This window comes from Gossypium arboreum, chromosome 7 (genome assembly GCF_025698485.1).
Source record: "Gossypium arboreum isolate Shixiya-1 chromosome 7, ASM2569848v2, whole genome shotgun sequence".
Taxonomy (NCBI): domain Eukaryota; kingdom Viridiplantae; phylum Streptophyta; class Magnoliopsida; order Malvales; family Malvaceae; genus Gossypium; species Gossypium arboreum.
The window spans coordinates 78,097,866-78,121,464 of record NC_069076.1 but is presented as its reverse complement, the minus strand read 5'-3'; the positions used below and the strand labels follow the sequence as shown (position 1 = coordinate 78,121,464).

General features: G+C 35.9%; 1 non-coding gene across 1 annotated transcript; it reads left to right on the top strand.

Annotated features, from left to right (window-relative positions):
• Window positions 1-20,662: 20,662 nt before the first annotated feature.
• Window positions 20,663-20,769, top strand: LOC128295685 (small nucleolar RNA R71). The gene has a single exon (XR_008286244.1). It is a non-coding gene; the product is annotated as a small nucleolar RNA R71 (small nucleolar RNA).
• Window positions 20,770-23,599: the final 2,830 nt, after the last annotated feature.

Here is a 23,599-nt window from a genome sequence, read left to right as displayed (position 1 = left end):
GGCATGATCTTTAAGACAATTAAGCCTCTTGCAGTTTCCTCATACACCTGACAATCTCTTCGTGTTTAAACAAACTCTGGGGCGTACACCCTTTATAGGTGCACACTTTCTTAGGTGTAATTTTTCTCCTTTTAGAAACATCCTGCAATCAATTCCTTATATACCGCTAATGGGTGGATGTTTTAATGCTAGTATGAGTTAACACTCTACTTTGCTAACTAACCAGTCAAGTGGTGGATTAAGCTGTCATGGTGCGTCAAAAACAGAATTAACATACTCATCTCACTCTTAATTGGATTCGTAAATTATAGGGTGTGATGACAAGGTCAAAAGTTTCAGAAAAATTGACTCTCCAAACCTATGCATATCTTTTCACAACCAACCTCTTCTTGTACTTATTCACTAAACCATCAAGATTAAGTTTGTTTATGAAAACCCACTTCACTCTAATCATCTTTCTGTTTGCAAGCTTATCAAGTAACTCTCATGTATGATTTTTCTCTATCATACCCAATTCTTACTTCATTGCCTCCATCCACCGCTGATCATCTTTGGCTTCTTTATACCATACAAGTTCAAGAACAACCACCTTGCACCTCTTATAAAGTTCACTCAATGATCTTATACCTCTAACGGGTGTATCGTCCACCAATTCATCAAGATTGAGACAAAACTCTTGCTTCTTTTCTTCTGCATCACTTGTCCAATCCTACTGCTCATCTTCTAGGAACTAAACATCTCTTCTTACAATCATCTTCCCTGTTTTTGGTTGATAGTTTCTATAGGATTTTAACACCAAGCTATAACCAACAAATATATCATACTCAGATTTCTCTCCTAACTTGTCCCATTTAACCTGTGGAGCATGACAGAAACATAAACAACCAAATACATTTAGACTCTTCAGAGTTGGCTTCATCCAATGCCCTTGGAGACTATCTATTCCAAAAAAAAAAATACAGTTGTGTTAGCTGCCTCAACCTAAAATTCCTTAGGTAGGGACTTCTCATGCAACATGACCTAGTCATCTCCATAATAGTCCTTTTTCCTCTCACTAAATACATTATGTTGTAGAGAGTAGGGAGCAATGAGTTAATGCTTTATCTCGGCCTCCTCAGAGAAAGAATTTAACCTTTCTAAGGTATATTTAGTCCCATTATCAAATCTGACAACCTTAATCTTATAGCCACTTTGATTCTCAACCCATCTCTTTTACTTCAAAAACACTTCAGCAACCTTAGAGTTTTCCTTCATGAAGTAAATCCAGCACATTCTGGTAAAATCATCAATAAAGATAATGAAATACTTGTTGTCATTCAATAGAGAAGTTGCTCAAGGACCACATAGAAAAGTGTAGATCAATTGTAACTTCTTTTTAACTCTCAAAGTTGAGTTTTTGAAAGGCAATTGATCGCACCCAAACGTGTATGCACCAAGGCTATGATTGAACACAAAAAAATTATAATCTAGTGGTGTACTGCATGTGTGACAAGTTGAGTTGTAATATTTGTAGTGTTACAATGGAACCCCCGAGTAATTCCATGGATTGAACCCAAGAGAGTTCGGTGACTAAGTGATTAATAAGCAACAAGCATGCAACCATGAAGTCTAGTTAACATCTCACTAAGCCCTATATTACAAAAATTCATAACTAAGGTTAATTACGGTAATTAATTACCTAACACTAAAAATAAAAAATTGTAAAATAGAAAAAATTAAGCAATTAACAATTCAATAAACAAAAGCGGTTGGTTGAATTCCATGTTGCTAATTAGTATTTGAATTAGGGATCTAAAAATCTTAAACTTCTGAGTGGCTCAATTTTACCTCTCAGCCACCATTTTTCTAAATTAGACGATTTAGTTCAGTTTATCTCTCAACTGCACCAAACTAACTCGGGACAATCAAATTGGTGCTCAATAGGATCTCCTCTCAATCTAACCTATGTATTTTTCCCTATAGACGTCAATTCTAAGTTTTGAATTTTATTTGATTTAGTCCGATTTTTTTAATTTTGTCTTTGTACCAAAAACTAACCAAACAACATTTCCATCAACCAACCACCATACATTTAGTTACTCATCATCATTTCCATATAAGCAACAACCCAATATACATTCAAAGCATACACTAAAATAAGCACAATGAATAAGGTTAAAGAAAGCTTAGTGATTTCTTGATGATTGCTTAAGGAGAATGAAGGCGGTAATAATATAGATGCAAATTATCAAGAAAGTTTAGGTTTTTAACTAAGAAAAAAGAAATAAAACTGAGCTATATTAAATGCTATGGATTAAAATGAAAATACAAAGAGAGTTTTGAGTACTACATCAAAATTACGACAAAACTACAATAAAAACTAACTAACTACCAACTGACACAACTAAAAACCAAAAACAGTTTAAACTCAACCCTAGAATAATAAAGAAGAAGAAGAGAACAAGAAAGTTAAAAAGTTGATACAAAAGTAAATATGGCAACCTTCTTTCCATTCTCAACTAACTGTGGCTTTTAACATCTGATTACAACCTAAAATTTTAGACCAAAATGCCCCTAGACGCTGTATTTTGATTAGGGTTGGTGTTGGAAAAAAACTACCCTTGTAGTAATTTTTCTCCCTGTCAAACAGCGGTATTGTGACACCCAAGCTTTAGTGTTGCGATACCCAAAACAATGGGGAACTTAGGGGTCTCGATGTTGCGGTACCCACTCCTCTATGTCCCTACATCACCAAAGTTGGTCTCAATTTTCTTTACTTCAGCACTTTTAAGATATCACTACATCCATGGCATCGGTGTCACAATACCCTATACTAACTTAATCACATCGTTAAGTCCCCCATGACAATGTTTTACCAATTTGGGTCAAAAAAGGGTGTAAAACTAAGTAAAAACATTTATTAATGCTTAAAACTAAAGATCAACAAAAACAAATAAAAGACACTTAAATTGCTCGAGAATTAACTTCTCGAGCATATTAGAGAGTCTAATTCGATGTATCAATTTACGAAAAATCAACAACTTTGTTTGATTTCCATTCAAGCAAGCTTTGCACCTCGAGTTCAACTCTTCTAGAATCAGTAGCCCAATTTCCAAATCATCCTTCTACATGAACTATAAACCTTTGTGATGAAAGTGCCCTAAACTCTTATGCCACAATTTAAAGTCACTAACCTAACACTTGAATTCCATTTGCTTCTTATCGAGTGGATTCAATTAGAAATTCTTCTTCTACATATTAATCCTAAACAGTTTGTTGCCCCTAAAGTCCAAGATCAAACACCTTCTCTCTTCAAATATATGTTGGAAAAAATCCGATTAGAAAACGATTTTCTTGCACAGCGGAAAAATAAAATTTTGAAAATCAAGCCAGTTTGTGATATTTATAGCAATAAACTTTTTCCCATAATAATACCTGTACTTTGTGCGAGACTAATCCTAGACATTCCCGGCTTTCAACCAAACGGTCTTTTCTGCTATTCTCATACTACGAATTGATTCGAATGTGGGCTCAAACAATTACGGATCAAACATAGAACTAGAAATAATTTTCTTTATTTTCAGTAGGAAAGTAAATCTCTCTCTTATAGAAACAGGGAGAATTGTTATTCTCGGAAAATAAAATTTATACATAGAAATAAATTCTCACTATTTTCTAGTAGAATAACAATATGTCAAAGTTATATATAAATTATTGTGTTTTAACCCTGCTAATGCCATCTATTTATAGTGAGAGGAAGTGAAACCCTAGTTAAATAATGCATTGAATGCCTACTTAATAGAAAAACAATCCCTTGTTGAACTAGGAGAGAGAGGGGCTAATAGGGTGTGCTTCCCCTCATAGGTATTATGACGGGGATTCAGACCTCTCCTTTTTTTATGTCTAATTATATGTGCTCTCTGGACTTTTAACCCAACACTTAATAATTTAATCCAATCCAGTACATGTTTTTCTATTTCTCAAAATATACATTATTTATTAAATTAATTTTAATTAATTAGTTTTCCAATTAAATAGTTTTCTTAACCCAATTCTATATCCATTAAATTCATGACAACTTTACTATAAAATATCTACGAAAAAATATATTTAATTTTTCTACATGTAATGGATTCACAATAACCAATTAATTTAATTCCATTTTCAAACTTCAATTAATTAATTAATAATTCAAAAATCATAAATTAATTCTCAAGTTATTTTTATCTTCAGTGAGAAAACCACATTCATTTCTAAATGTTACTCATTTGTCTAACTTTATCATTTCTATCCATTTATGTTCATTTGATTCAACATGAAATTCATTTATAGTTTCAATAAGCTAGCAAAAAGACCAATTTGATATATGTGATTAGGGGTCAAAAGATTTAAATTTAAGTTTTAGCTTTTCGTCTATTAATTATAAACTCATTTAGTCACAAAGTCATTTCACTGTAGTATCGTGACTAAGCTCTCCCTAATGACATGCCATTACGAAAGCTATTTGATCAGTGCTCGTCCAATGACCTTGTCATAAGTTTGTTACCCTCATTAATCTCTTTGGTATAAATTCGTCCTCATAATATGATCCTATTTTTTCTCATGTTAACTATTACGTATTCATACATAAAAAATCAACTATTATCAAATAATAATTAAGTCATTGATCACAAAGACAAATGACCCGTGGCCACGTTTACTTTTCATTTATCATTGATGGTCGCTAAACTAACTAAAAATTCGACTAAGACAAACGCACCTATCGAACAGTAGTATAGTTATGGTGAGACTGGAAATATTGTATCCACAAGGACTAAGAGTACTAGTAATTACTATCTTTTTATTATCTAGCCTAAGAATTAAAGGGATGTTTTTAAACTAAGATTAACTATCTAATTAACTAAGAACACGACAGAGATTAAAGTTGGAAAATACTTTTGAAAAACCGCTAGAGAAGACAATACCCAAGGAAGAATCCACCTAGACTTCACTTATTACTTCTGAATTAGACGATTTATTCACTTGACTTAATCCATAGGAATCCCTAGTTTATGTTAATATCTCTCTCAATACTAAAAACAACTGACTCTAGGTTGATTAATCGAAATTTCTTTCTAATTAAAACCCCTATTGTCGCATCAACTTGATCTATGGACTCCCTTATTATATTTGACTCTAATTTGGCAGATTTATGTCGTTCTATCTCTAGGATTGCATGCAACTCCGCTTAATTATGGAAGATCTACTCTTAAATAGGGACTTTTGCTCCACTGAATAAGCACATTAGAACCTGAATTAATATCCTAGAATATTAAAGCAAGGATTAGAATTCATAATTAAGAATAAGACAAGTATTTATCATATAATTCCAATAATAATAAGATCTATCTTAGGTTTCATCTCTCTTAGGTATTTAGGGAGTTTAGTTCATAAAAATAAGGGAAAAAATCTCAAAATTGGGAAAATAACAAAACATAAGAAACCCAAAAACTTCGGTAGAAATTGAATAGAGATCTTCAGTCTTGAAGTAATTCCTGCTTCCGAGCTGATTCCAATAGCTGTCTTCGAGTATTTTCTGCCTTCTACTCTCCGTGTCTACCTAGATCCTCTTCTCGTGTGTTTAAATAGACTTTGGAATTCCCAAAATTAGCCTTTTCTGAGTAGAATTTAAATAGGTCTCGACAGGGACACAGCTGTGTGGCACGCCCGTGTGGTAGTGCTCAAGTCGTGTGCAATTCTGATATGGTTTTAAGTCAACATAGCCATTACACACGGGTGTGTGGTCTGTCCGTGTGTCTAACATGGGCGTGTGGATTACCCGTGTGGAAGTATCTAAGCCGTGTGCAGCCCTGAAATAAACATATTTTGTCCGTTTTTGGCCTTTTTTCTGGCACTTTTCACTTTCCTACGCTCATCTGGATATAAAACATGAAATTAAAGGATTAGGAGCATAAAATTCACTAAATATTATGATAAATCATCCAAAAATATGCCAAGCATGGGATTAAAATATGTTACTTTTGAGGTTTATCAAATATCCCCACACTTAAGCATTTTAATCATAAAATTATTCTTCTCAACTTATAATTCTTATCAAAAATGTGTTCGAAATAATCCACAGATAATTATACACTGAGAATTCAACTAAGAGAACATTAAAAATTTCAAACAATCCAAGTTGGGCATTTTAATCATAAAATCATAGGTTCCCCTCTTTATCTAAGTAATTACCTTTAATCCCAAATCGACAAGGGTTGACATCCTCACTAAAGATTCACTGAAATCACTCAAAGTGTTTTAAGGTTCAATAATTAAGCACTCAATAGTCAAACATGAAAAGTTATTACCATAGGCTTGCATGAAAATCAAATCTCCATCACTATAAATGAGATGATACACAAATCAAAAGGTCTTTAACAAGGTTGTAATGGGGCTTGGGTTAAAGGTGTGGATAAAGGCTGAAAAAGAGGATTAGAATCGAGATTAATTTAAATAATTACCAAACTTAGAAAAACAAAGCTAATTACCGAATTGCAAACAAGTGCTAAAACTATATCCAAAACTAATGAAGTGAGCTTTTTTCCATATAATAACTTTAATTTATCCAAGCTCTTTATAACAATATGTAATTATATGAAGATAAATATACGGTTTTTTTTAGAATAATATAATAATGGAAAGTACATAATAAGGAATAATTCAGCAACTGAAATGAACGAACATAGTTAGGTAATTAATCAAATCAAATCTCGATAAAAAGGGAGTCAATAAAAAAGGGATAAATTCTTGACGAATCAAAAAGGGTTAAGTTATGGGTTATCATTAAAGGGAAATAAGAAATGATGTTTAAGGCTCAAAGAGGTTCACTAAAAGTTAATTATGTGGGTAGGCTTTTTATGGAGTAAGTGGGTTAAAACCTAAGTGCTTTTATCATCTTAGTATATCAAATCGAAGGTATGGTCCCGACATGTATAATCGATGCAAGTTCTAGAATAACAAATCAGCATTGACTCACAAATAACCATCAATAAAAGTGAGCAAGAAACATATATGCTCTCAACGGCTCAAAATCTCACAAAAATTATGTGTTTTTGATGTCAATCCTGTAAATTCAAAACTTTAAGATATTACCTCGATTCAGGGAAACAACCTAGCAATTTTAATTCTTAAAATTGTAACTTATCATGCTTGATTCTCTATTGACCTCAAGTTTAAATAATCAATGCATAATTACCTATGTTTTAATCCAAAACATATCAATAAAAATCATAAATCAATCAAATTTCATTCTAATAGTAATATGAGAAAATTATTTCAGAACAAGATATAATTCAGGGATTTTCTGATAATCATAATATCATAACCTTCCCGCACTTAAGATGTACATTGTCCTCAATGTACAAAGATAGATAATAACAATATAAGCATAATATCATAAAAGAATGGGAGAAGAGAAACTGCCCTGAATTTGGATGTAATCCTTGGAATAGCGAAAGCGGGTTTACAAACGTTGGAAATGATGTGCATGTGGAACTGGGCAGCGATGAAGGTGGTGGTAGAGGTTGGGTTCTACAATCACAGCGCCAAGCAAAGAGGTTATCGTGGTGGTCAGTGTCGTGGTGGCTATGGTCGTGGTCAAGCAGGATATGACAGTCGTGGATTATCTTTCCCCATAGGATTGTTTGTATATTCCTAAGTAGCACCAATCAACTGAACCTTTTGAAACTGCAATATCACCAGTAATGTTTTAGGAAGATATATCATTGGGGTTGTTATGGTTACTCATAAAGGAACAGCCATAAAATTAAGGGGTTCAAAATATACTAATAAAAGTCTTTTAGAACATGAAAAATGAAAATAAAAATAAAATAAAAATAAAAACAAAAACAAAAGGGAAAGCAAAACAAAATGAAAATAAATGGACTCAAAAGTCCTCATCGGCAGTTGGATCGTGAGGTGGTGATGCTAGAGGTGACATGTGGAAACGCTGGCACATCTGCTGTAGAGTCGCCTCTATGCTGTCGAATCACTGAGTGTAATATTGCTTGAATCGATTCAGGTGGTTAGAAATTTATATCAATGAAGCAACCTCATGAACTGGTCTGGGACTCAGCGGTGGTGGAGAAGGTGGGTTCTCGCGGAATGAAGGGATATCGTCAGTAATATCCTTAGGGTCATCCTGATCGGTGGCTCGTGCTAATCGCTATTGAGGAGGATCGACCCCACCACAACGCTCTATCATCCTCATGTGGAGCATACTTGAGATGCCCCGTGGGGAAATCTAACCAATGAGTGTGAGTGATGAGGATTGCGCCAATGTGTTCAGGAGCCCAAAGTGTCGAGCTAGACGAGTCACGTAAGGGCTAATGTTGATGACACCCTTTCAATGTAATTCAATCTAATGGTTAAAGGCGAGGGCGATGAAGTATGCGAGATGAAAAACATGCCCTTGCCTCATACTCCATAAGAAGTATGCGTCGTGAGTGTTAACGACACCAGTGCTCTCTCGTCGCCCTATTAAGATGTGAGCAAAAAGGGCATAGAGATATCGTAATGCTGGAGATAGAGCCGATGCCTTGGAGCGGCTGGGGTCAAAGATGCCCGTAGTAGGAATGAGGGCTGCCCAACATGAGGAAGGTGCGTAATGGATGTGACGGTGGAGATGGGGAAAATTGTCAGCCTCTATAAAGCTTTCTGTATAAAGTCGGCAACTCCGAATTTTGGGACACTTAATTGCCACATTAGACCGCCAAGACAGAATTGGACTGTGCCTGGGTCGTCGTACTCTGTCATAACCGTCTGTAACTGAAATGTCGAACTAATTTCCAAAGTGAACTCCAGGTATGTTGGCTCATTAATGTCGAAGAAATGGTCCCAATGAGCGATAACGAGGATGGCCCAAACTGAGTTAGTAAGATGAACTTGTTCCAATATATCCCAATCGATGCATTGACCCACGCCAAGGGGTCGGGCACGTAGAATTTGAAACAAATCCTCCTGAGGTCCTAGTGGAAATTGGAGGAAAGGGTGGCGTATCTCAGTGGTCACAGTTGAAGATGTCACTCCTTTCCCTTTTTTAGAGGCGAGAACTACGGTCTTTTTACCACGAGTAGTGGTCATAATGTCCCTAAAATAATACATTAGCAAATAATCCTAATTAACAAATTACTCCTAAAACATAATATTCGAAATTCAAATGTGCAACTTTGTAAAGTGATTCTAAATAAAAAGTAGATAATTAAACAACTAAATAAGTAAAATCCAAACTAAATAGGAATCAAAACTCAAAGACAAAGTAACATATACCAAAAATAAACATTAACAATAGTAACTAAGCATTGGCAGAACACAATCATATTAAACAAGAATAGTAAAATGTAAGAATAATAGAATGAACAAATTATATGTGAAGAACGCATGCCAGATAGACATCAAGCAGTGGGTAACCATACGAATGATAATGAATAATGGAAAGAAAAGAAATTAATAAAGAAATGGAATAGGTAATAAGCATAAGAAATAAGTAACATAAAATACTTGTTATAATAATCAAAATAGTAATTGTTAGGGGTGAAAACGAGAACTGGAAGAAGTGACCGAAGATGTAGACGGTAGTGGGGTACGGAGGCGTGCGGCGGTGCTTGGTGGTCGGAGGAAAAGTGAAAAAGGGGAAAATGAGGGGAGAAAAGGAAAAGGGAAGTAGAGAGGAGGAAAAAATAGTAAATGGAAAGATGGTGAGTAGGGGTTTCAGTCGCCGGTGGCTCGTCAGCGAGTGGTGGCCGGAGTAGAGGGTAAGGCTTGCGGCGGCAAGGAGGTGAATAGTGAAAATAGGGGTGTGAATAGTAGGTTTAAATAGGGATGGGGTTAATTTTAAAAAAAGGGGCCACGATCGTGCAGGCCCCGTTTTGGGACACACGGCCGTGGCCCACGCCTGTGTGTCACACTCCTAGGTCGTGTTTTTTGTAAAATTTGAGTCAGTATCACACATGGCTTTTAAGACACGCCGTGTTTCTAGGACATGTGGCATACACGGCTGCATCGCACGGCTGTATGCTCATTCGTTCACTTCTCCCATGTCCGTTTCATATTTTCCATGCCGTGTTTTGTAGTCAGGATTGCCCACGGCTTTTGGGCATGACCGTGGGATCTGCCTGTGTTCCATTATGACTTGTTGAAAATTTCAGTATGTGTTCAGGTTCCCACACAACCTTAAGCACGCCCGTGTTTAATGACCGTGTGGGTTACACGGCCGCCTCGCACAGCTGTGGTGATTTAACATATTCCGTGCCTCAGCCGAATTTTGGGAAATTGGAGTGCAGTTTCTCCACAGTCTGAGATACGCTCGTGTCCCTCAACCATGTGGTTCGTACGGCCGTGGCTAGTTATCACAGCCCTTGTGGTACTCTAACTTGGGAAAATATGTGTCCTATTTTAACACAGCCATGGACACACCCGTATATCTAGGCTGTGTTCGTCACTGTCGAATGTCAACACTAAGGCTTTAGGAGTTTACACGGCTCAAGGCATGCCCATGTCTCCAACCCGTGGTGAGCACACAATTTAAGACATGCCCGTGTGTCAAGTCATGTGTGCCAAAAATACCTACAATTAAATTATGAAAAATGAAAGAAAAATAATGTTATTTAGTGGGATTAGTGCTCTGGTTGCCTCTCGAAGAGCGCTTATTTAAAGTCTAAGCTCGACTTTACCTTGTGGGCATATTTAAGCAGGTTCGCGGAGCGGTAGCTCCTCTCCATTATCTTTAAAATCCTTACCATTATAAAGTTTAAGATGATGTCCGTTTACCTTGAAGGTGCCTTGGGTTGGATGACTTACCTCTACTGTGCCATATGGAAAAACGGTTTGGACTACGAAAGGACTGACCATCGTGATTTTAGCTTCCTAGGAAACAATTTGAGCCTTGAGTTGTATAGTAGGACAAGATCTCCAGCTTCAAATTGCTTGTGTTACTTTAAACGAGCATCATGGCGGCGCTTCGTTGCTTCCTTGTATAATTGCGAGTTCTCATACGCATTAGCTTTCCATTCATCTAACTTGTTCAACTGCATCAATCTCATCTCACCTGCGAGTTTGGGATCAAAGTTTAGGAATTTTATAGCCCAAAATGCTTTATGTTCTAGCTCAAATGGTAAATGACAACTTTTCCCATAAACAAGTCTGTAAGGAGATGTTCCTATAGGGGTCTTAAAAGCAGTTCTATAGGCCCATAAAACATCATCTACTTTCGTTGCCCAATCCTTTCTATTTGACTCTACAGTCTTTTCTAGGATACATTTAAGCTCTCAGTTTGCGACTCGACTTATCCACTAGTTTGAGGATGGCAATGGGTAGCTGTTCTGTGGTAAATTCCATATTTCTTAAGGGTTTTATCAAATTGAGCATTACAAAAATGAGTACCCCTATCACTAATAATTGCTTTAGGTGATCCAAATTGAGAGAAAAGTTTCTTAAGGAACCTCACCAGCACTCTAGAATCATTAGAAGGTAAAGCTTGGGCTTCCACCTATTTGGACATATAATCAACAACTACTAAGATGTATTTATTCCCAAATGAGTTAGGGAATGGACCCATAAAATCAATACCCCATACATCAAATATTTTACATGAAAGCATGTACGTTTGTGGCATTTCATTATGTTTAGAGATATTACATGTTCATTGGTATTTATCACAAGAAGTAACATACTTGTTGGCGTCTTTGAATAGTGTGGGTCAAAAAATCCTGATTCGAGTGTTTTATGTGCGGTCCTAGTCCCACTGGTCCTGAGTGGCAATGTTCCAAGATTTTAATTGCTTCTGACATCATAACGCATCTTCTAATGACTTGATCTGCACATATACGAAAAATAAAAGGATCTTCCCAAAATTAGTTTTTTACATCAGTAAAGAATCGTTTTTTTTGATGATGTGTCAACCCTTTTATTGTAACATTAGTAGCTAAATAATTCGCAATATCTGCAAACCAAGGTTCCTCAGAGTCAAATATAGCAAAGAGTTGTTCTTCAGGAAACGAGTCATTTATCTTATGTTCATCAAGCTCCTTAAGATGTGGGTTTTCTAATCTGGATAGATGATCTGCTGCAAGATTTTTCACTCTCTTCTTATCTTGAATTTCTAAATCGAATTCCAGTAACAATAATATCCATCTTATTAGTTGAGGTTTTGCATCTGTTTTAGTAAGGAGGTATCGAAGAGCTGAATGGTCAGTGTAAACGAAAACTTTAGATAATATTAAATATGGTCTAAATTTATCGAATGCAAAAACCATAGCCAATAATTCTTTCTCAGTCGTTGTATAATTTTCTTGTGCGGCTGTTAATGTCTTACTAGCATAATAGATCGGTTGAAAATGCTTGTCTTTTCACTGTCCAAGAACCACACCTAATGCAAAATCACTCGCATTACACATTAGTTTAAAGGGTAAATTCCAATCAGGTGCAACTACAATTGGAGCATTAGTTAATTTATCCTTACAAGTATTAAATGCTTCTAAACATTCCTGATTGAAATTGAAAGGCACATCTTTTTCTAGTAAATTCGTTAAAAGCTTACCTATTTTAGAAAAATCCCTGATAAATCTTCTATAAAATCCAGCATGACCTAAAAAGCTTCGAATAGCCTTAACTGAACTAGGGGGAGGTAATTTCTCAATAGTTTCAACTTTTGCTTTGTCAACCTCGATCCCCTTGCTAGAAATTTTGTGGCCTAACACAATCCCTTCACAAACCATGAAGTGACTTTTTTCCCAATTCAGTACAAAGTTTGTTTCCTCACATCTTATTAGAACTCATTTTAAAATTTTAAGGCAAAGATGGAAAGAGTTACCGAATACCGAAATGTAACACCCCTAACTCGTATTCGTCACTGGAATAGGGTTACAAGGCATTACCGGACTCATCCACTAGCATTTATACAAAATCGAGTCATAAATTTGCATTCCAAATAAAAAATTTTCAAATTTCACCATAAAGTCCATAATATGGACCTACGGGGCCCATTACATGCTTTAAAAGTAATTTCGAACTAAACCGGTAGTTTTAGAAAACTTTGAAAAAAAATTCTCAAAGTTAGGGGCACACGCCCGTGTGGCCAGCCCGTGGACAGTTCTGACTTGCAAATTCTCAGGTATCAAAGGGGCACACGGCCATGTGGTAATCTTCTTTTTCACCATTTTTAAGCCATTTTCACACGATTTTGACATATGACCATACTTGAAACCCGTGTCCTTCATACGACCGTGTCTTTTGCTCGTGTACTATTCTGACTTTACATTTAAGGATGAAAGGGACACACGATCTATCAATATGCCCGTGTGAAAGCCGTATGTCTCACACGGTCTGATCACACGCCCGTGTGACAAGCCATGTGGACTCAAAATGAACCTTATAGTTCAAGTTTACCAACCCTGCAAACCTCGAATAACAAGCAATTTAAATACAATCTTTCAACCAGTCCAAAACATGACTAAACATATCTAATACACATTTATTATACTAGTACAATAATCCAACATAAGTATATTGTCAACCATTAAACAAAGAAACTTCAAAGTTATACTTAAGAACCACTCAAATTAGTTCACAATGAACTATGTTATATCATTCACTTTACATCTATGAGCTAGCTATTAACATTCCTCACTAACATAACCTAGGTACAGGTCATTCCTAAGGATAAGATACATCACCAAGTATTTGAGTTCGGGAGTTGGCTTGGATGCTGAGACGTTAGTCACTTTGTACCTAACCTGAGCACAGAAATAAACCGTATGCTGAGTATACACTCAGTGGTATTTCTATAAACCAATACTTAATTTATGCATTTATACTTAAACCATAGAATCCAATAAATAAACACATCATGAACATTCAATTAATTATCTTTATTTCATAATAACATTTATTATTAGAATCGAAACCAGTAAAATATTCAATTCAGTCAGTATCATTCAGTATTCAGTGCAATAATTAACCCCTATTGTAACACCCCAAACCCGGCCAAAAAGTTTAGACCGAATTCAGAATGCTACATTGATCACTGAAGTGGCCGCGAGAAAATATTATAAAATCATCCTTTATTCGATTTTCAAAAGCATTAATATCACGTATTTAAAATCAGAATAATAAAACGATTAAATCGCAAAACAACATCATACCACAGTGTTTAAAAACCTTACATTCTAAACTAAATAATCTAAAATCATAAGCTAATAATTTGTTTGCCTCAAAACTGCCTGAGTCCTCTGCATACCGAGTCCAACATCCAAAATCCTGAAATGTACATGAAAGGGGAAACAGAAGAGGGGGTAAGCTATACGAGCTTAGTGTGAGATCAAACTATCTAGCTACCAAAGTAGAAACAGATACAGTAAACTTGAAAATAATTCAGTAGCGGAACATACTTACAGAGCGACTATAACAAAACAGACTATATGTAACTTTATAGTCATATGGCTCTGTTAAACACAATATCGGAAATTTCCAATAGTCACAAACTAGCCTAAGCCCTTTTCCAAAATCAGAATCGGTTGGGCCTTAGCCCTTCACACATGGTTCCCTTAGACACGAATGCCTTTCAGTCAAATAGTACAATCCGACTCCTCAGTCAATCAGACAGTCAACTATTTTAGTCAAACAGTCAAACAGATACTACAGTTACTGAATCACACAGATGCATATAAGTGCAAATGAGTTATAAAATAACCCACCCATCCAACCAACACACCATCTCCGTCCAACCCCACATATCCTGTGGGGAAATCAACCCACCCATCCCTGCACTCCGAACAGGACCTCGAAAAAACCATCCAACCTTATACTCCACAGAACATCATCCCGGGTTGCCCAGCAGCGATGATCATCAATGTTGTCCTCGACCCTCAGGGAATTGGGACCACCCACGACCCTCTAGGTATTATGGGCTATCAAAAAGCTATACAGTGCTATGCGGAAGACCGCAGTACAGGTATGCAATATGAACTACCAGATCAAATATATTCACAGCAAAGCTAGCGTATAAGCTGTATCGTGCAATGCGGTAAATCGCGGTACAGACATGCAGTATAACTGCCAGATCAGATGACGGTACGTAGCGTAGCTAATGTACATGTGGTACAGTGCAAGGCAGTAACCTGCTATACCATTATCATTAATTTCCACGACCCTTAGGGTATTGGGACCGCCCATGACCCTCTTGTACTATTAAGGGCTTTCAAAATACAGATAAACTGTCAAATCATAAATCTCCCTTCTCTTCAACATCCCACCCAAAAGCTTTGTTGCAAATAAATGTATGAAGATGTATATATGCAGATGCATCAACTCAGAAAACCAGTTCCAGACATTGAATCAGAAACAGCCATTCACATTCAGTCAGACAGTACAGAATAAAACATGTGCACACTCATAGCTCAAATTCAGTATCAACCAAGTCACATATTTATTCGCAAATAACACGTATAAACCGAAGCCAGATTAGAGTCACTGTTACCCTTACTAAAGCTTAGCCAATGGTTGATTCATACAGAGGTCAAGATTACACTCAAATTGACTAAATTCTAAAACTTGGCGAGATAGGGCCACACGACTGTATGTCCTGGCCATGTGGAGCAAGGCAGGCCGTGTGGGGGTCCATATGCCTATGTGAAGGGTAATACACGGCCGTGTGACAGAGGCACACACCCGTGTGGTGTTGAGGCATGGCCGTGTGATCAGGCCATGTAAGACACTGTCCAATATCACTAAATTCAAGTGTGGAGTAAACACGACCGTGTGAAGGTCTCACACGTTCGTGTGGCCACCAGACACGGCCGTATGTTCCAAAACACACACCCGTGTGGAATCCCTAATTCCCAAATCAGTCACAGGCCCTGTGGTCAGACCGTGTGACCCCCAAATCTCAATCCCTAATTCACAAACTCACACGTCAGTGTGGACCAAGAGACACGGTCATGTGTTTTCTGACAAAAATCTCCAAAACAACACACGGTCGTGTGGCACTAATATTTGTCGTGGGGGAGATCACGAAACCACCTCAAAATAGCCTGAAACCACCATCTAAGCCACCGGAACCATCCCTAATCATTTCCCTATCAACAATAAATCAAGATGTGGTGATTTCTCACCACTTCCATCAACTAGCAACTCAATATCAACAGCTTAGCATAAAGCTAAGGAAAACCAAAACAATTATTTTAAAAAAAATAGCAAAATAGTCAAAGGTCGAATCCCACACCTATTTGCGATCGGAGAAGACAACTGATGAGCGAGATTCTCGAAGCCAACAAGTCAACCCAAAACTGTTTGCGATCGGAGAAGACAATAGAGGAGTAGAATTCCCAAAGCCAACAAGTCAAACTGAAACTTGAGTATTATTAGCAAAAGCAAAAAAAAAAAAAAGTAGAAGGAAGAATGGAAGGGCCAGAAAAATAAGAGAACGTGAAAAAAAATAAAACCCAAAATGAAATAAAATAACAATAAAAAAATAAATATAACCAATAAAAAAATAATTACTCACTTAAACTGAGCAAAAATAAAAAGGCTTCGTAAGTACACACACAGCGACTCGAACCCAGAACTTAAAGGTTCACTAAACACTCACCAACCCACAAAACCAGCAGGCCCATTCTGACACTAAACTGCACATCCACACACATGTGTGCAACCTTCCCACTATCCCTACATTCAAAACCCAGAAATTTTAGGCCCAAAACTTGGGGTGTTACACCTATTACAATAACTCGAACTTGGACGAATACACGGATCCAACTCACACACCGGGATAGTATACAGTGTTTCACCGGCCAAAGCAGAAATACACTATAATAGTAATAGTAACAGTAGTAGTAGCAGTACACAGAGTACCTCATCGGAACGAATCTGGAACAGTAACAGTAGTTGACACTTATAGTGCCTTATCGACACAAAGTCGGAATATCCCTGAACACTTCCAATCCTATGGCATGCCAACTATATCCGACTAGCCCGACACTGTTAATAGGGTTTTCATTTCACTTTCAAATTTTCGTATAACAGTTATTACATTTCAAATTTAACAATAATTACTTTTAATTTGCTTACCAAACATAATAAAGTAATACATACAACATTTAATTTAAAAGCTAAGTTTATAGAAATACAAACCGCGATTCTCGAGTTTATTCGTTATCTTCGCTCACTTTCTCTTTTCCCTTCTTTGATGACGTTTTTGGTGCTCCGTTAGCCATAGAAAAATTAACATTTAAAATCATCAATACATATCATTCAATAACACACTCTTATATTTTCCACGTAACGTTTACAAAAATTCCAATTTAGTCCTTAAGCCATAGCTAATTCTTTTTCTTCAAAACCAATCTCATATTTTCATTCTAACCCATCTTTAACAAGTTTTAACATTTAACTTCCTTAATAAAATACTAATTCTACAATTTAGTCAATCTAGTCCCTACTATAACAAAACTTATATCTCTTTTTTTACAATTCAATCCTTCTCCCACTTCTAACTTGAATTTCTATCATTTTATCTCATAATTCATCTATTTGTTCAATCTAGTTAACATCTAAAAATTCACTAACTTTCTAAATTTCAATATGATTCAAGTAGGGCTCTATTCTAGGATTCCAAAAACATCAAAATTACAAGAAAATAAACTAAATTGACTTACCAAATAAGCTTTAAACCTCAAAACCTTATTTTTCCTTTTCTTTTTCTTTCCTTCTTTCTTTCCCCCACCTTCATTTCTTTCCCTATTCTTTCTTTTTAAATTTTGTTTCTTTTATTTTCTTTATTCACTTAATATATTATAATATTAATATAATTATAATATAATATTATTTACTTATTATATAAGTAAATACTAATAATTATCAATATATGTTTTATACATACTCCACATGTGCTTCATTATTACCACACACTCATAGTTTAATTGCTAATTTAGTCCTTTGACTTTTCTTTATTCTTCAATTCAACTTTTACCCTTTTATTCAATCTAGTCCTTTCATTAAATTAGCTTTAATTCAAGCTAATTCACTTAACCAAAGTCTAATTAACTATACTACTAGCTTCGTAATATTTCTAATAAATATTTACGAACTCATTTTGTAGAAATGATGACCCTAAAATTCAATTTTCCAATACTCGTAAATTTTACAAGTCATCCATAAATACCTCCATAATGCCTTCTACGAGTTCATCAAAAATGGCTAACATGTATTGCTGAAAAGTAGAAGGGGCATTACATAATCCAAAAGGCATTCATCGATAAGCAAACGTACCGTATGGAAATGTAAATGTCATTTTCTCATGGTCCTCAAGAGCTATTGGGATTTGGAAGTAACTAGAGAGTCCATCGAGGAAGCAATAATACATATGCCCAGATAATCTTTCCAACATCTGATCAATGAATGGTAAGGGAAAGTGATCTTTTCTTGTGGCATCATTCAATTTCCTACAGTCAATGCAAACTCTCTGCCTCATGACTATTCGTGTTGGGATCAATTCGTTCTTCTCATTAGCCACAACAGCAATGCCTCCTTTCTTAGGGACAACCTATACAGGACTCACCCAAGAACTGTCAGAAATAGGATAAATAATTCCTGCATCTAGAAGTTTAATTACCTTAGCTTTAACAACTTATTTCATGTTAGGATTCAGTCGTCTTTTAGTTTGCACGCAAGGTTTATATTCATCTTCCATTAAAATTTTATGTGTGCAGAAAATAAGATTGATCCCTCTTATGTCAAAAATCTTCCAAGCTATAGCTCTTTTATGCTCCTTCAATACTTGAAGTAACTCGTCCTTGTAAATCTGAAGCAATAATTACTAGTAATGTGGAATTATTTCCAAGAAACACATATTCTAAGTGATTTGGTAATTGATTTAATTCCAATTTAGGAGGTTCTTTAACAGAGGGTTTTAATTTTAATTCCTTGTTTACCTTAATCCCCTCATAGCTCTTCTGTCTCAGTGAAGACTCATTAGAATTTAATTCGGCTTTTGCCTTACCTAATATAGAATCATCGTCATTTACTTCCTTTCCTTGGGCAAAGCACAGTTCCAACGTGTCCTTATGAATGATTTCCTGTAAAGAATCTTGAGCAGTATGATCAATAGAATTAATAAAATAACAAGAGTCATTTTATTCTCTAGAAAATCTCATGACATCATAAATTTTAAAAATATTCTCTTCATCACCTACCCTAAGTACAAATATACCATCACCTACATCAATAACAGCCTTAGCAGTGGCTAAAAATGGGCGACCTAAAATTAAAGGACCTCAACATCTTCGTCCATGTCAAGCACAACAAAATCAATAGGGAATATAAATTTATCTACTTTTACGAGTACATCTTCAATAATTCCCCTAAGATATTTAACAGATCTATCAGCTAGTTGAATACTCATCCTAGTAGGTTTTAATTCCCTAAGGCCAAGTTGCTTGAACATTTTGTAATGCATCAAATTAATGCTAGCGCCTAAATCAGCTAGTGTCTTTTCAACATTTAAACTACTAATTAAGCAGGGAATAGTAAAACTTCCTAGATCTTTCAGTTTACTTGGTAGCTTATCTTGAAGTATTGCCGAGCACTCCTCATTGAGTTCTACTGTAAACAACTCTTCAAACTTCTTTTTATTTGGTAGAAGCTCCTTCAAAAATTTTGCATATGTAGGCATCTGCGAGATAGCTTCAACAAAAGGTAAGTTAATATGCAACTGTTTAAAAATTTCAAGAAATTTACTGAATTGTGAATCCATGCGGTCTTTCTTCAACTTTTTTGGATACAGGATTGGTGGTTTATATTCCCTCAACACCAGTTTTTCACTTATTTCAGGTTTTACCTCCTCATCCTCTTTCCTATCAACTTCTTGTGGCAGCTTGTGTTTAGATTCAGCTAACACTTTCCCACTCCTTAGTGTAACTGCTTTCACATGCACTTTTGGATTGGGTTCGATGTTACTAGGCAAACTCCCTGGTGGTCTTTCTAAAATCATCTTAGCCAGCTGTCCTATTTGATTCTCGAGCCCTTGAATGAATGCTTGTTGATTTTTAAGTGATGTTCAGTGTTTTGAAAATGAGTTTCCGCTACTGAAATAAACTTTTTCATCATCTGTTCAAGGTTTCAGATTTTTCTCTTGCTGGTAAAGTTGTTGTTGGAAGCCTGGAAGGGGTGGTGGTCTCTAATTCCCTTGGCCTGCCCAGAGAAATTTGGGTGGTTCCTCCAACCTGCATTGTAAGTGTTACTGTAAGGATTATTTTGAGGTCGAGGATTATTACCCATATAATTTATTTTCTCGTTCTAGATGTTAGGGCTATAGGGTAGGTATTCAGAATTGCTCGTTCCACCTCTACTTGCATCGCACTGCATTATTGGATGTACTTGCGTAGAACCAAACAAACCATCAATTTTTCTATTAAAAAGTTCTACCTGATTTCAAAGAATAGTAACTGAGTCAACGTTAAAAATGCCGGCTGCTTTGGTCGGCGTTGTCCTCATGACTTGCCACTAATAATTGTTCAGTGACATCTCTTCTATGAACTCATAAGCCTCTTCAAGGGTCTTATTATTGATGGTTCCACCAGCAGCTGCCTTGATCATTTGTCTAGTTGAGGGATTCAAACTGTTGTGGAAAGTTTAAACCTGTAGCAAAAGAGGTAACCCATGGTGAGGGCACCTTCTCAATAAATCATTGTACCTCTCTCATGCATCATAAAATGTTTCTAAATCCATCTGCACAAAAGAAGAGATATCATTCCTCAACTTTTCCATTTTATCGGCAAAAAATATTTAAGCAAAAAAATTTCGGTCATTTGTTCCCAAGTAGTGATTGACCCTCGTGGTAACGAATTCAACCACTGTTTAGCTTTATTTTGCAATGAAAAGGGAAATAACCGAAGGTGAATGGCATCGTCAGAAACACCATTAATCTTAAAGGTGTCGCAAAATTCCAAACAATTTGCTAAATGAGTGTTTGGATCCTCGTCCTGCAAACCATCAAATTGAAAAAACTGCTGTATCATTTGAATCGTGTTAGGTTTCAGTTCAAAGTTATTTACAGCAACAGCAAGTCTAACCATACTCGATTCAGTTCCTGTTAAATTGGGCTTAGCATAGTCATACATAGTACGAGGAGCAGGATTCTGATTCACTGGATTTGCAGCAACCACAAGAGGCAGTGGATTATTTTAATTTTCAGCCATTTCCCCGATGTTATTGGTGTCGTCCTCGTGCTCTTCTTCTATATACCGTAGACTTCGTCTTATCTCTCTATGATTTCTACGAGCTGTGCTTTCAATTTCGCTGTCAAAAAGTAGGGGTCCTGACGATTTTCTTCTAGTCATAAACTATAAAAACTTGCCAAAAGAAAATAAAAGAAAAATTAGTAATTAAAATAAAACAAAATTAAATTGCAATAAAAATAAAAATGGCTAAAGTAATAAAAATTATGTGTTCCTAATATCTTAGTCCCCGGCAATGGCACCAAAAACTTTATGGTCGCTAAACTAACTAAAAATTCGACTAAGGAAAGCGCACCTATTGAACAGTAATATATTTATGGTGAGGCCGAAAATATCGTATCCACAATGACTAAAAGTTCTAGCAATTACTATCTTTTTATTATCTAGCCTCAGAATTAAAGGAATGTTTTTAAACTAAGATTAACTATCTAATTAACTAAGAACACGACAGAGATTAAAGTTGGAAATTACTTTTGGAAAATCGCTGGAAAAGACAATACCCAAGGAAGAATCCACCTAGACTTCACTTATTACTTCTGAATTAGACGATTTATTCACTTGACTTAATCCGTAAGAATCCCTAGTTTATGTTAATATCTCTCTCGATACTAAAAGCAACTGACTCTAGGTTGATTCATCGAAATCTCTTTCTAATTAAAACCCCTATCATCTCATCAAATCGATCTATGGACTCCCCTATTAGATTTGACTCTAATCCGGCAGATTTATGTCATCCTATCTCTAGGATTGCATGCAACCCTGCTTAATTACAGAAGATCCACTCTTAAACAGGGACTTTTGCTCCATTGAAAAAGCACATCAGAACCTGAATTAATATCCTAGAATATTAAAGCAAGGATTAAAACTTATAATTAAGAATAAGACAAGTATTTATCATATAATTCCAATAATAATAACATCTATCTTAGGTTTCATCTCCCTTAGGTATTTAGGGAGTTAAGTTTATAACAATAGGGGAAAACATCTCAAAATTGGGAAAATAACAAAACATAAGAAACCCAAAAACTTCAATAGAAATTGAATGGAGATCTTCAGTCTTGAAGTAATTCCTGCTTTCGAGCTGATTCCAATGGCTGTCTTTGAGTATTTTCTACCGTCTACTCTCTGTGTCCGCCTTGATCCTCTTTCTGTGTGTTTATATACCTTTGGAATGCCCAAAATTAGCCTTTTTTGAGTAGAATTAAAATAGGTCTCGACAGGGACACGACCGTGTGGCATGCCCGTGTGGTGATGCTCAAGCCATGTGCAATTCTGATATGGTCTTAAGTCGACACGGCCATTACACACAGGCATGTGGTCTGCCCGTGTGTCTCACACGGGCGTGTAGATTACCCATGTGGAAGTGTCTAGGCCATGTGCAGCACTAAAATAAACCTATTTTGTCCGTTTTTGGCCTTTTTCTCACACTTTTTGCTTTCCTATACTCATCTAGATATAAAACATGAAATTAAAGGATTAAGAGCATCAAATTCACTAAATCTTATCATAAATCATCCGAAAATATGCCAAGCACGAGATTAAAATATGTTACTTTTGAGGTTTATCAATCATGTAATGCCAATGAGAGAATATCATTCACTCATGTCTTAGGTTATGAATTCCATTACTGTGAATGATGCTACATACTATAAAACTCATATACCCGACGTACTAGCTTTTGGTTTCTAATGTATTGGACCTTAGGCTTTCACTTACATCAAACTATACGAGTCATGCATACATAGTCCATCATCCACTCATAATTAAGGTATGCCACCGTATGAATGTCACAGGTGACTAAATCCATAAAGAATTTAGGATCTATTTCTCTTTGGTCGAGTCTGACGTATTATTAGTCAAGTTAGTCATATCTATGTCTCAATCTTCTATGAGTCATTTGCTTCAATGCCCAAGACAAAGCATCTCTCCAATTAAACTTGATAGATGTCTGTCATAATTTGATACACCAAATTAGGCTCTCCAATGCACTTGAGGAGCATATTCTCAACAAATTTAAGTGTCTTTTATATTCTTTTTTCAATTTTTTAGTTCTAAGCATTCATAAATGTTTTTTTGTTTAGTTTTAGACCCTTTTGAGACCCAAATTGGCCAATTTTTTTATGAGAAACCTAACAATGTAAATGAGTTGGTGTAGAGAGACAATAAAGGCTCAAACTCGATGAGAATGTCATTTAGAGTGAGTATCGTGACACCAATGCCATAGAAGTCATGATATCCCTGAAGGTGTTGAGATGAAGAAATTGAGCCTTTTCGAGTGGTATTGCAACACCAAGGGATGGGAATCACAACACTGAAACCCCCAATACCCCAATTTAGATACTATTTTGGGTATC